This window comes from Triticum dicoccoides, chromosome 7A (assembly GCF_002162155.2).
Source record: "Triticum dicoccoides isolate Atlit2015 ecotype Zavitan chromosome 7A, WEW_v2.0, whole genome shotgun sequence".
NCBI classification, from domain to species: domain Eukaryota; kingdom Viridiplantae; phylum Streptophyta; class Magnoliopsida; order Poales; family Poaceae; genus Triticum; species Triticum dicoccoides.
The window spans coordinates 350,557,670-350,572,091 of record NC_041392.1 but is presented as its reverse complement, the minus strand read 5'-3'; positions in this window follow the sequence as shown (position 1 = coordinate 350,572,091).

Below are 14,422 nucleotides of genomic sequence, written 5' to 3'. Positions count from 1 at the left end.
ATCCATGCTACTTTTTAATACAAATTCATATGTATATGATGAACACCATGGTAGTGAGAAAACTTTTGGATGGATCCAAACATATGACCTACAAAAAAGCACAAAAATCGAGTCAATGTCAACTTTTCGAAACCTAGTATGGCACGAATTCGAAATAATTACCCATATGCATGGTCCTCAGTTCAAATCTTTGAAAGCACAAGTGCTCCCTAGGTGGTTTTGATAATTGATGACAACATATCTCTTGTTGGACTAACATTTCTATCTAGCATATTTCAGATAAGTTCAACAATGGAGTGGCATGGACTAAAGGTTGTGGGAACTCCTTCAAGATGCTAAGGACAAAGGATTGGCTAAAGCCTCAAGCTCAAGACTCTTCATTTTACATTTTAGTGATCCAAGATCACATTGAGTCTATAGGAAAAGCCAATACTATCAAGGAGGGATGAGGTGTTGCTTAATGAGCCTCTTGCTTCATGTGCTTAGTGATATGCTCCAAAACTCTCAACTACTTTCCCACTTCCACATATGACCTAAACCCTAAGCCAAACTCGGTCGTACCGATTCTTTCTATCCGGCGCCACCGATTTTCACTTGTCATAAGCCACTGCCAAACCCTAGAAATTCAGTTCTATCGATAGGGATCTCGGTCTCACCGAGATGGGATTGCAAACTCTCTATTTCCCTTTCGTAACTTTTCGGTCTCACCGAAAGAGCGAATCGGTCCCACCGAGATTGCAATGTAAATTCAGTGTTTCCTTTTTGTAACTTTTCGGTCTCACCGAAAGAGCAAATCGGTCCCACCGAGTTTGCCTGACCAACTCTCTGGTTAGCTAATTACCAAAATCGGTCTCACCGAGTTGGTGTAATCGGTCTCACTGAGATTACGTTATGCCCAAACCCTAACCATATCGATCCTACCGAGTTGCATGTCAGTCCCACCGAAAATCTCTAATGGTCACTAGGTTTACCTTTTCGGTCCGACCGAGTTTTTTGATTCGGTCCCATCGAGATTGGAAAACTATGAGTAACGGTTGTATTTTGTGTGGAGGCTACATATACCCCTCCACCTCCTCTTCATTCGTGGAGAGAGCCATCAGAACACATACACAATTCCAACTCATATGTTCTGAGAGAGAACCACCTACTCATGTGTTGAGACCAAGATATTCCATTCCTACCATATGAATCTTGATCTCTAGCCTTCCCCAAGTTGCTTTCCACTCAAATCTTCTTTCCACCAGATCCAAATCCTATGAGAGAGAGTTGAGTGTTGGGGAGACTATCATTTGAAGCACAAGAGCAAGGAGTTCATTACCTACACACCATTTGTTACTTCTTGGAGAGTGGTGTCTCCTAGATTGGCTAGGTTTCACTTGGGAGCCTCCGACAAGATTGTGGAGTTGAACCAAGGAGTTTGTAAGGGCAAGGAGATCGCCTACTTCGTGAAGATCTACCACTAGTGAGGCAAGTCCTTCGTGGGCGATGGCCATGGTGGGATAGACAAGGTTGCTTCTTCGTGGACCCTTTATGGGTGGTTGCTTCTTCGTGGACCCTTTGTGGGTGGTTGCTTCTTCGTGGACCCTTCGTGGGTGGAGCCCTCCGTGGACTCGCGCAACCGTTACCCTTCGTGGGTGAGCCCTCCGTGGACTCGCGCAACCGTTACCCTTCGTGGGCTGAAGTCTCCATCAACGTGGATGTAGGATAGCACCACCTATCCGAACCATGGGAAAAACATCCGTGTCTCCAATTGCGTTTGAATTCTCCAAACCCTTCCCCTTACATTCTTGCAATTTGCATGCTTTACATTCCGCTGCTCATATACTCTTTGCATGCTTGCTTGATATGTATTGTGTATGTTGAAATTGTGCCTAAAACTCCACTCAAACCAAAAAGGCCTAAAAATTGCAACTTTAGCACTAAGTGTCTAATCACCCCCCCTTCTAGACACATCTACTTCTAGATCCTACAATCTTACAATGTACGCCAAATTGAAACATCAATATTAAGTCTCGTACTATCTACATTCAAATGTTGTTTTTAGCCCCCCTCCCCCCGCGCGCACACATGCTACATACTTCCTGTATCGGTCAATCTTCCTCTCCTAACCACCTTAGGAAGCTATCGGTTTCCAACACACATCCATTCTTTCTCTCCATGTTTCGATCTCTAACTCTCTCAACTACACAACCCCCCTTTTCCACTCTGTTACGAAATGTATTTACCTCACACACCCGCCATTGCACCCCATGCCGAGCTCTCTCTCTCTCTCCCCCTCTCCCTCTCACCCTCTAGCGCTAAATACACAGATTGCCTATCTAGCCCCCAACCTCTCGTGCGCACGCACGCACGTTGTCTATCTAGGTCACTCCCCCGAGACTGTCTCACTCTTTCTTCCGCACGGCGGGCCACAATTGCTCAATCTCGCTCTCTTTATGTGAGTCTCGTTTAACCTCATTTTCTTTCACACACAAATGGTATATCTCCCTGTTCGGGCCTCGATCGACACACTCTATACTCTTTCACGCAGATTGTCTATCTAGGTCAGTCCATCGAAGCCGCCCTCACTCTTTCGACCTCATGGCGGGCCACACACTCTCTCTCTCCCCCTCCCTCTCTCTTTGTATGTCTCGATTGACCTCGCTCTTTCTCGGACAAAAATGATATATCACCATGTTTGAGACCAATTCGACTTATTCACATTGTATACTCTCTCACGCACATTAGGTCACTCTCTCCAACCCATCTCACTCTTTCGATCGCACGATGACCCTATGTGATTGATTGACCTTGCTTCCTCCCACGCACAAAATATATCTACACTTCTGTGACTGGATCATCTCTCAAGCTCTATCTTACAGCCCTCACCCTTGCCAGAAGCTCAATCGGACAATATCTCTCCAGAGCATATATATATATTCAATGAATGTCGGACCACACTGACTTTGTCTCTCTATCTATATGTCTCTCGATTGACCTCGCTTTCTCATGCCGTATCTTCCACACATTGAAGCTACCTCTCCACCCCTCGCAAAGCCAGAGCTATTTACATTGCAAGGGGCACTCCAACCTTGGATTAATTTGTGTAGGCATTTATTACGGTCGGTTTAGATTATATTTTCGTAGCATTCAGCCCACAACTACTCAAAACACCGTTGCAACCCCCGCAACTCCCCTAGTTGATTTCCCTCTGGCTCGGTCATCGCTCTCTCGCACTTCCTTTCTCGCCTTCAATGTCGCACCATGGTATTATTGCAAAAATCTCTGTTGTTCTCTTTAATTATTATAAATAAGCTACAAAACTACACACCGATAGTCCACAAATTTCGACCCACAAATTAAAGTACTACAAACTACACACCAAGGGGCCCACATGTCATGAAACAAATTTGGACCCATATACAAATTAAAAAATAGAGGACGAGGATCGAACATGCGACCAGGGCCTTCAAGCCGCACGTCAATAGGCAACATAGATAGAACAACAATGTTTGTTGTACCTCCCTTTGTTCACATAATGTTTTTCTATTACCACAGCCTATTTAATTGATAACATGTAATATAATTTTTAGTACTATTCGCCTTCACTTACGGGTGGGTTCCATTTGTGCTCTCTCTCTCCTCCCCTTCTGCGTTTAGACGCATGGGCAAACATGAAGAACTCGCGGGCGATGTTGCGTTGACCATATCTGGACGGGTTCACAAGTTATAGCACCAGTTTCACGTGCTAGCAACACTAGTTAGTGTGTACGTGCAATGCGGATATTAAGTAGGATATTATTTGCGTATTATTATGTGATTAGCACTATTTTTGGAATGAAATTAACTGCACGCTAAACGTGTTGAGCGCTTGACATTGAAGCAGTCTAGGTCGTTGGATGACAAGGAATACATGTGGCTTGATGACGTTTTATTTTTAATTTCATACGGCTCTAGCAGAACATTCAATCGATCAAGCCATAGATTTTGCTCAGTCTGTCTCCGAATTTGAATTATATGACAATCGATCTAAAATAAAAGGAAATGATAAACGTTCGGATTTTAAGCATGGCAATCCGAACGTTTTTCATGGCACATTTAGATTACGCGGCGGCGGAGGGGGCGTCTTGCGGTGGGAAGTGGCTCCTCTGCCGTGCTCTGTGTTTCCTCGGGCCACTGACCGACGATGACGGTGATGCCTTGCGCCATTGTTGGCATACTCCTAGACGTTGGCCTAGCTTCAAGGAAGGCCAAAATGTTCTGGAGTTCGGAGCAAGTCAACTGGCGGGAGGAGGCGACTGGCGTTGGTGCAAGGAAGCGGTCGACGACAGCCATCCTTGCCGCCGAGGGGGGCACTGGCACCCGCGCAGGGAGAGGCGCTGTCAATGGCGCGACGGAGACATTCGTGTGCACGGGCACCGGCACGGGCGCACACGTCAGTGCACGCACAGGCGCATGCGCTGGCAGGTCCATGGGCACCGTCACGGGCGTGCGCGTCAGTGCACGCGCAGGCGCATGCGATGGCAGGTGCACGGGCGCGTGAAAGTCGACGGGGACCTCGTGGAACCCCGTGGCATCAAGCTCGGCAACAATGTGCGGCTCCCAGCCCATCAATGCCACGGGGATGGGCGCTGGCGCAGTCGGGGCGACGGGAGCCAGAACGGGAGCAGGGACAGGCGCGACGTCTTCCCGCAAGGCCAGTTCAAGCTCGTCCGAAAGCGCCTTATGTTCTTGAGACTCCGGCTGGGTGTCTTCCTCGGGAAACTGGAAGACTAAGGGCAGACCATCGTGATGCGTCATGGCGTATGTTTAGGTCAGGTTGGTTGGAGGTAGACAACAGGAGAATCGGATAGGAAGAGAGAAGATTGTTGCGATTTCGGGTAGTGCGGGGTTGATTTTAAACTGCGGCGCCAGCGACATTAAAAGTGGGAGCAGTTGGGACGAAGTTGGGCGGCGGAGCCTGGTCAAAGGGCTCGCCTCCCGGTGAGCCTGCACAGCGGTCTACTCGCACGCCTCCCTGTCAGCCAGCGTAGTGGTCGGCTCGCACGCCTCCCATCGACTCACACGCTTGCTCGGACGGCACCTGCCGATGAGAAGCGGGACTCGTGGCGGCACGTAAATGCCCACAGTTTTAATAGTGAAAGCGTTCGCCTTAACGTGACAGGTCTTTGTTCCAAAATACCTTGGGTCTTCATTTGTGCAACTTGTCATAAACAGCTTGTCTCAAATTGAAGAAAAAAAATTACGAAGTAATATTTGTTCCATATCACGTGACCATGCTTAGTTTCAAGAATTTATGGTCACTTTTGTATTTTCTGAAATTTAAGATCTAGGTTTCGAAACAATATCATAACCTGCATCATGCAATTAATTTTCAAGCCATACATCTGTCATGTTGCATTTCTTAAGAAAGGATTTGGTCAAACATTTTGCTTAGTAGACTTCAGACAAGTTATATATGCAGAGCAAAAGGATAATCCCTCTATACCAGTGCATTGCCTGATATATTAACTCAAGTACTAGGCACGAACAAACATGCTCAATTCTGTGTTCATCCTGGTGTAGTAGTAGTAGTACTAGGCAATGCAGTTGACGGGTGACCTTGGCGAGCGGCGACCGAGGGAATTGAACCGTGCTCGGCACGGTAGGTAACGTTGTCTAGTTACTAAAGCATCCCTCTGTTGTACATAGTGTTGGAACTAATCTTGTTATTAGTGCCAAGAGTAAATGATTAGATCATGTTTATTTTGGATTGCATGATGTTGTTTTAGTAGCTGACTAAGTTCTAGCTAGTTGCATGCATGTGATAATGGCAGAGGGGCATACTGGCAAGAGGCAGAACTAAGCGATACAGAGAGTGCAGTCAGCGGCCAGATTGTAAGTCATTAGTGGAGTAGTGCATGCACTAGTTGTTAGGATTAGTCAAGTTTAATAGTGGCAAGCTACATGCATGGATCAAGTTTGGCCTGGTTGTGTGGCCGTTGAGGAGAAGCCATACAAGAGCTGAACGTGGGTACATGCAGGTAGTGGAGAGTGAGAAACAGATCAAGCCGTTCTGGCTTGGCCCTGTGAGCATTGCATATTTCCTTTTAATAGGCTTGTAACCAGTTTTGCTATTTGAGATGAGGAATACAGAAAAGGCACAAGTGCGTGTGCCAGAAAAGCTCTGTGTGTTTGCGTTCTTCCTCTCCATTGTGTATTACGTGAGAAGTGTAGGTGTGTCCACTTCGTACTCGCGTGTGTGTATCCATCGATCTCCTGGGCCATGCCAACACTTGGTATCAGAGCCATGGTGAGAAAATGTTCGTGCACTTCACCACACTCGTCGGGTCGCCGGAGGGGCTCAACCTCGCCCATATGGCATGGTCGGGGTTCGACATGGCGCGGCTGCCACGAGGTGGTGGTGCACGAGAGCATGGTGTGTCGAGGTCCGAGTCTCTTTCATCTTCGAGCTGTGTCACGAGCGATGGTGAAAGGTATGCTGCCCGGTAAGTTGTTGGAAAACACCCTTCCAAGAAGGTTATAACGAAGTTGTTGGAAAACCAACAACAAAGAGAGTAAGCTTGTTATGGACTTATAGAAGACATCTCAAAATTATGAGGTGACAAATTTCCGCTAACGGAAACAATGGATTTGGATTGAGAGCTAGAAAAGATAGAAGGCTTCTTCTACCGAGGTGATAAGGATAAAACTTGGATCATAGATAATCACCACAAGAACAACATTCCCAATGGAAGGCTTTAGGTCAAATTTATACCAAGATAACTCCATGAAAGAAAAATGATGGGTTTAAATACCTCATTCTTGACAACTTTTGAATCATGAAACATGAAGGGAAAATTGTCAAGAAAGACATAACACCATCTCAAAAGATAAGATAGAAAGAATTGCACTTTGGGATGCAGGATGAAGAATGCTTGAACTCCTCAGGCAAGAATCTCGATGAACACTTCGAGAAGGAATTAAATCTTTGATGAACCATCATGTAGAGCCTCCATGAAGAACTCTGGTAACAAAGAATGATCAAACGAAAGGAAAGTGAAGTTGAAAACACAAGGTGAATCCTTGCAATGATTTAGATGGAGCTTCGCGACGAGATAATTGAGAGAGCTTGGAACTCCGAGAAAAGAAAAGATAAAGCATCTCGAACTGAGTATGTGATATGATGAACCACTCCGGAAAAGCAGAAATTGAATTTACTCGATGAAACAAGAATAAGAATTAGATTATGCTTATCCTTCACCAACTAAATTGATGACAAGCAACGGATTTGGCATACTACTTATTCTCGTAGAAAGGATTAAGATAGATATAGCGTCAACTTGGAAAGGTCTACTACGAACCGCCGGTAGGTTTATAAAGAACGAATGAATCTATATGACAACGAAGGAGAAGAACTCTTGAATGAACTACCGTAAGAATTATAAAGGAATAAAGTAAAGGGATGAATCACCGGCAAGAATTAGCAAATGAACGAAAATACATGAGAGAGTTTAGATACAAGAGAACGAAGAGATCAAGAACTGATTGGAGAATACTTGAGCGAAGCACCGGCCATATTTGGAGAACGAGAGATGAAAGCTAAGAATGAATAACCCAAAATGATGGCCTTCGGACAATCGAACTGAAAAGACTCATGAATTGCTCCGGAAAGGTCAAAAGAATTCTCACAATCGAAAACAATTATGAGAGGAAGGCATCAAGCTAAACCAAGAATCTTCAAGAGAACGGATATGATTGCAGAGAAACTCTTCTTCGGTCTTCAAATGTTGATAATGACAATGAGAAATACCACCATGAATCGTTGAGATACTCTGGGATTAAAAATTAGAAAGGTTGAATCGACGATGGCAAGAATTTGAAAGATCTTTTTAGAAACCATCTGACTGATGATAATTCATTCTTACATCAAACTTGGAAAAGAATTTGAGAGTAACAACATGAAAGATTAGAAGAGTTAGGTAAGATCCTGGAAAAAAGACCTGTGGGTTAGGGCCCACTGAAAGATACACCGTTGAAATGATTTAAAAGAAAGATTGCACCGGTTGAATTAAATGGCTTGAACAAGATAACAATCTCGAAAGAGCTTGAACGAATACCAGTGGAAACACTCTTCGAGATGTCTTCAGCACTCCGGAACAAATGAATAGCGAGAAGAGGATAGTTGAGAGGTGCACCGGCATGAGAAAGCATTTGAAACGAGGAAAAATGAATATGATCAACACCAAAAGCTTGAATTAAAACCACCGGAGAAGAAAAAGAACGAAGAATGATGAACTAGTAGAACATCTTCAAGAGAACCACCGGGTAAGAACGTTGATTGAAAAGAATGGAGAGACTTCACATCCATAAAATGGATAACAAATTAAGAAATCCGGGTCCTTGAAGAAAAAGGGTTGGGAGGGTGGGAAAAACAAAGGCAACTTGGGACGGATGAAACAAACACCGTTGAGAAGAAATGATAATTGATCTTGCTGATGTTTAAATGATCGGATCCACTTGAAGAGAAACACGCCGGTTGAAAAGGATTGACAACACAATCTCGATGATCAAGAAGGATTAGTATTCACATAGGAATATGAGAACACCGCTTAGGAAAGGTATGGAATCAACATTTGACTTCGAAGCAACTCGAATACCACAACTGAAAACAAAACAAAGGATTGGCTTGCAGAATAAGCCGGAACAAACATATGATAGAGATTTCATCCGAATTTTTGTGGTGGGGCCGACATAGGCTCGATCGTACAGCACCATCATGTACAAGGCAGTGCACATGACATACGAAGCGTCCCCGAGTCAGCATAGCCAAGGACTCTTTAAGACACAACGGGACCACTCTAAAACCAACCATGGATAGGCGGACCACTAGACGTCGAACCCCAATTTCATATCATGCATTTGTCGGAAAGATATTCTAAGAGATACTTGAATTCCCACTTATAAACTCCCACACCTTTCTGGTTATGCAATCAGGTGTTGGTGATACATGGGAAGCATAATATCTCACCCAAACTAACAATACCTACATCCAGCTGTATCCATCCTTCAACACATAACCAAGAAACCTTCAAAAATCGTTTACCTCAACCTTTGAAAAGCATCCATTATACGAGTTATGGCAATACTCCCGAACTCCCACCCCAGTACTGGGTGGCATCGAGGTTATCTCACCAACAACTGCATAAAGGAGATTTTCGATGTCGGCGAACTCAGGTATTCCAGAACTGCAACGATAAAATTGTGACGACAACACCTCGGAGCTCAACTCCCCGGGACACTGCCACAACCCCTAAATGTGAGGAGGCACCAAGAACAATGTTCTTGTCACCAAACCACCGGAACGATTCCAAGATACCCGCGTGATCCTAAATTTTTTTAAGGAAATTTGAGAAGAGAAGAGCCAAAATTCTACGTCAGGATGCCTCACCAGAGCGACGAAGGGACTGAGGAGTAAAAAGAATCCTACTCTCCGATATATATAATCCTAAAGACTCACAACATTTTTCTAGACTCAACAACGCCAGCGATTCGATCAAGCAGTGTCGGATTTTGGGTTCCGGCAGACCCTTGAGGTTCGAACACTGGGGTGCATGCAGAGATCTCTCCCCTACCGATCTACGTCTGATTCTCTCATGCGAACTAAGATGAAAAATGATGAACAACACAAGAGACACGAGGTTTATACTGGTTCGGGCCACCGTTGTGGTGTAATACCCTACTCCAGTGTGTGGTGTCATGGATTGCCTCTAGGGCTGATGATGGACAGTACAAGGGGAGAACAGCCTCACGAGGGGTGTTCTTGAGCTGATGCGGTGTGTTCTACTTAGTCTCTACTGGGCTTTCCCTTCTCTTTGCTAGGGTTCTACCAGATCTCTCGCCATCCTCTACTTTGTGGTGGCTAGCTCTATTTATAGAGGCCCTGGGCCTCTCCCTGAATAATTGAGCGGGAAGGGTGCCAACAATTGGCCAATTTGAAGGGGAACATCTAGTACAAGTTATCCTGACCAAAGGTGGTCTTCGGCTGCCAAAAGCACTGGTGATGACGCCGTCTTGGGCTCCACGGTGACCTCCGTCCGTCCGTCCGGCTGGTCTTGGTCTCATTGCAGCAGAATGGTAACCTTTGCCTGATACCTTGGCCTGTGCTTGCCCCCTTTGCACCAAAAGGGGAAACAAGGACCCTACGCAGGCCAGCGCCCGCCTAGCGCCCGCCTGGCCTTGATCGTCATGGCTTGCGTCATGGGATCCTCGCGAGGTACCCTTGCATTGATCTCTCTGCCTCCTCGCGAGCCTGCCTGATGAGGCCGCTCTCGAGGAAGCTTCCTGTCGTCCGCCCAGCGAGGCTTGGCCCCTCGCGAGGGTCTTGAGCTTGGGCTGATGAAGATGGGCCGTGTTGGGCCCCCACCCGAGCCACGCCATAGGCCGTAGGCAGGCAAGTCTGGGGACCCCCGTTCCCAGAACGCCGACAGTAGCCCCCGGGCCCAAGGCGCGCACGGGCTTGGCTTAGCAGAGAAGAGAAGGGGCAAGCATGAAGTGCCGCGGGCCCTAACAGCCTGTGGCCTTGGGCGCCGCGTGGCGGTTGATTGGACGTGGCCGTCTGCACTTCCCACGATGCCTCGGCAACTGCGCGACTGACAAAAGGGGGTGCCCGGGCCAGGATTACTTGCCCTGCTCTCGTCCATCTTGCCCTAGATCCCCTTTCTCGCTTTCCTCCCTCTTGCTCACGAAATCCTCCAGATCCATCTCAATCCTTCACATCCGGCACGCCATGGCGACTCGCAAGTCCCCGGCTAATGCTTGGTACTCGCCGGCCCTGGATTCCCCGAATTTTATAGATAAGAACCTCGCCCTCGCGCGCCTGATGACGATGGCGCAGGGCAGCAAAGGGGCGACTGTGCTCAAGGTCGGCTCTGACCAGCCTGAGGGCAAGGGGAGCATGTTCTACCCGTTCTTCGTGAGCGCCATTGTCGCCAGTCTGGTGCCTCTTTCTCTGAGTTCTTCCATGCCGTTCTCCTCCAATACAACTTGCAGGCCCTGCATCTCCACCCCAACTCTGTCCTTCTCCTGGCGATTTTCGCCTATTATTGCGAGGCTCATGTTGGTGTGAAGCCCTCAGTGGCCTTGCTACGCCACTTTTTCTCCCTCCGGGTTTCTGGCGCTGAGGCTTGACGTTTGCGCTCTTTTACCAGGATGACACCTGCTGCCAAGAGGTTGAAAGAGGCTTCTACGGCTCCGCTTGGGGCGATTCCGTCTGCCGGGGCGACGCCTTCGGCTGTTGGGGGAGAGGACGGCGAGGCCCACACCTCTGTGACCCAACCGCCCTCGCGAGGCCAACTGGGGCACCCCAGCGAGGAGTTAGCCCCCGTGGCCTCGCTGGACCTGGAGTCGGCTGTGCCCGACGCTGGGGCCATGGCGGCCAAGGCTCAGGAGGTCCCTTCCTGCCAAGCCGTGGTGACACTGCCATCTTCTCTGCCTGCTCCATAGGTTCTTGTCTCTTCTGCTCCCTCTGCCGCTATCCTGGACTAGGTTGCCAATGAGCTGAGCCAACTGCGGGAGGATCTCCTAAGCGCGAACCCTCGTCTGGTGTCCAGGCGCCTGGAGTTGGCCTCTGGCTGGGCCCGTTCTGCTGCTTCCGTCCGAGCGGTGCTGAGCCAGGCCGTGTCGTCCTCCGACGAGGAGAAGCGGGCCGCTAACCAAGCCAAGGCCGCTGGCGACGCTGCCCTGGGCGACGCTGCAACTGCCCAGGGCCGCTGCAAGACTCTTGAGGCCGAGATGTAAGGCCTGCGTGACGAGATCGCCAAGGAGGTGCACAACCGCCAGGAGAAGGAGAAGTAGATGAAGGCTAGGGAGGCCGCCGCCAAGGACAGGGACGCCAAGCTTGATGACCGCCACAGCCGACTGGAGACGCTGGAGCGGTCGCTGAAGGCGGAGAGGACCGAGCTGGACGCCAAGGCGAAGGTCCTGATGGAGGACCGGGTGGCCTTCGCGAAGCTGGAGAAGAAGGCTCGTGGCATACTGAAGACGCCGTATGAGAGCGGCCTGGAGGAGCCGTTGGCTGGTGCGGAGGACGGCCCCACCAAGCTGCTCCCCTTCCTGGTTGATGCGCTTGAGGACGTCGCGGACGGCCTTGGCCCCACGGTCGAGGCCGAGGCGCATGCCCTGTCTTCTACAGCGCTGACGCTGTCCTCAACCATGTCTACTTGCGCGACCCCAACGTCGACTTCAACAGCCTGCTGGAGCTCGTGAGAGGCGACCGTGCCGCTGCCGCCGTTGAGGCCGTGAGAGGCCGAGCCGAGGTTTTGCTGGGGAAGTTCCGCCCCCCCAGCGTCCTTCCCGGGCACGGTGCCGCCGGCCTCGCGACCTCGAGAGGCGAAGCTGTCCAGCTGTAACGCCCTCGATGCGGCTATATCTCCCATGTGTCGAAGCATGACTTAGAGGCATAACCGCATTGAAAGCAATGTCACAAGTGAGGTAATCTTCACACAACCCATGTAATACATAAGGGAAAAAGATACATAGTTGGCTTATAATCGCCACTTCACACAATTCATGAATAAAGCATTACATCATCCAGATACAATCAAGCTCCGACTACGGAACCAAAATAAAAGAAGACTACCCCAAATGCTACACAGATCCCCGATCGTCCCGACTGGGCTCTAGTACTGATCAACTAGAACGAAACAACACAAAGGACAAGATCCTCATCGAGCTCCTCCTTGGGCTTGGTTGCGTCATCTGCACGGTCCAACGACACCTGCAAGCTAGTTCTGGAAGTATCTGTGAGTCACGGGGACTCAGCAATCTCACACCCTCGCGATCAAGACTATTTAAGCTTATAGGTAAGGTAAAAGGTATGAGGTAGAGCTGCAGCAAGCGACTAGCATATTTGGTGGCTAACATATATGCAAAAGAGAGCGAGAAGAGAAGGCAAAGCACGGTCGAGAAACTATGATCAAGAAGTGATCCTAGAACAACCTACGTCAAACATAACTCCAACACCGTGTTCACTTCCCGGACTCCGCCGAGAAGAGACCACCACGGTCACACACGCGGTTGATGTATTTTAATGAAGGTCAACTTCAGGTTTTCTACAACCGGACATTAACAAATTCTCATCTGCCCATAACCGCAGGCACGACTTTCGAAAGTTCAAATCCCTGCAAGGGAGTCCCAACTTAGCCCATCACAAGCTCTCACGGTCAACGAAGGATATTCCTTCTAGCGGGAAGACCCGATCAGGCTCAGAATCCCGGTTATAAGACATTTCGACAATGGTAAAACAAGACCAGCAAAGCCACCTAGATGTGCGAACAAATCCCGATAGGAGCTGCACATATCTCGTTCTCAGGGCACACCGGATGAGCAAGACGTCGGGTAAGCTAGCCTAGAGTTGCCCCTGGTAGCCTCGGACATCGCTCAGTTGGACCAACACTTAGAGAAGCACTGGCCCGGGGGGGTTAAAATAAGATGACCCTTGAGCTGGCCGACTCAAGGGAAAGAAAATGGCTAGGTGGCAAATGGTAAAACCAATGTTGGGCCTTGCTGGAGGAGTTTTATTCAAGGCAAACTATCAAGGGGTTCCCATTATGACCCAACCGCGTAAGGAACTCAAAATCCGGGAACATAACACCGATATGACGGAAACTAGGGCGGCAAGAGTGGAACAAAACACCAGGCATAAGGCCGAGCCTTCCACCCTTTACCAAGTATATAGATGCATTAATTAAATAAGAGATATTGTGATATCCCAACAAAACATCCATGCTCCAAACATGGAACAAGCTTCAATCTTCACCTGCAACTAACAACGCTATAAGAGGGGCTGAGCAAAGCGGTAACATAGCCAAACAACGGTTTGCTAGGACAAGGTGGGTTAGAGGCTTGGTTCAACAATATGGGAGGCATGATAAGCAAGTGGTAGGTATCGTAGCATAGGCATAGCAAAAGAGCGAGCAACTAGCAAGAAAAGATAGAAGTGATTTCGAGGGTATGGTCATCTTACCTGAGATCCTGCAAGGAAGAAGAATGAGTGCATGACGAAGACAAACAGACGTAGTCGAACGGATCCTCACAAACGCGACGTTATCGGAACCAACCCGAAGAAGCAACACCGGAAAGAAGCACACAACATAGTAAACAACTCACACATGAACATGGTATGATATGCGGGATGCGGTATGTGATGCATATGCATGATTTGGAAAGGAATGATTGAAGCTGGCCCAAACTTGGAAATCCAAGAGTGCCACTAGAAAGGGGATATGATTTCAGTTGAAATCGATATAAAGATCACCGGAATCGGATGCACGGTTTGGAAATGGCAAGCAAAACAAATATGGCACCGCTCTGCGATAAACAGCAAGTAGCCTTCTAAATGCATCAAGATAAATATGTTACAGCACTCAAACATGGCAACAAAATACATGGCAGGAATCCACTC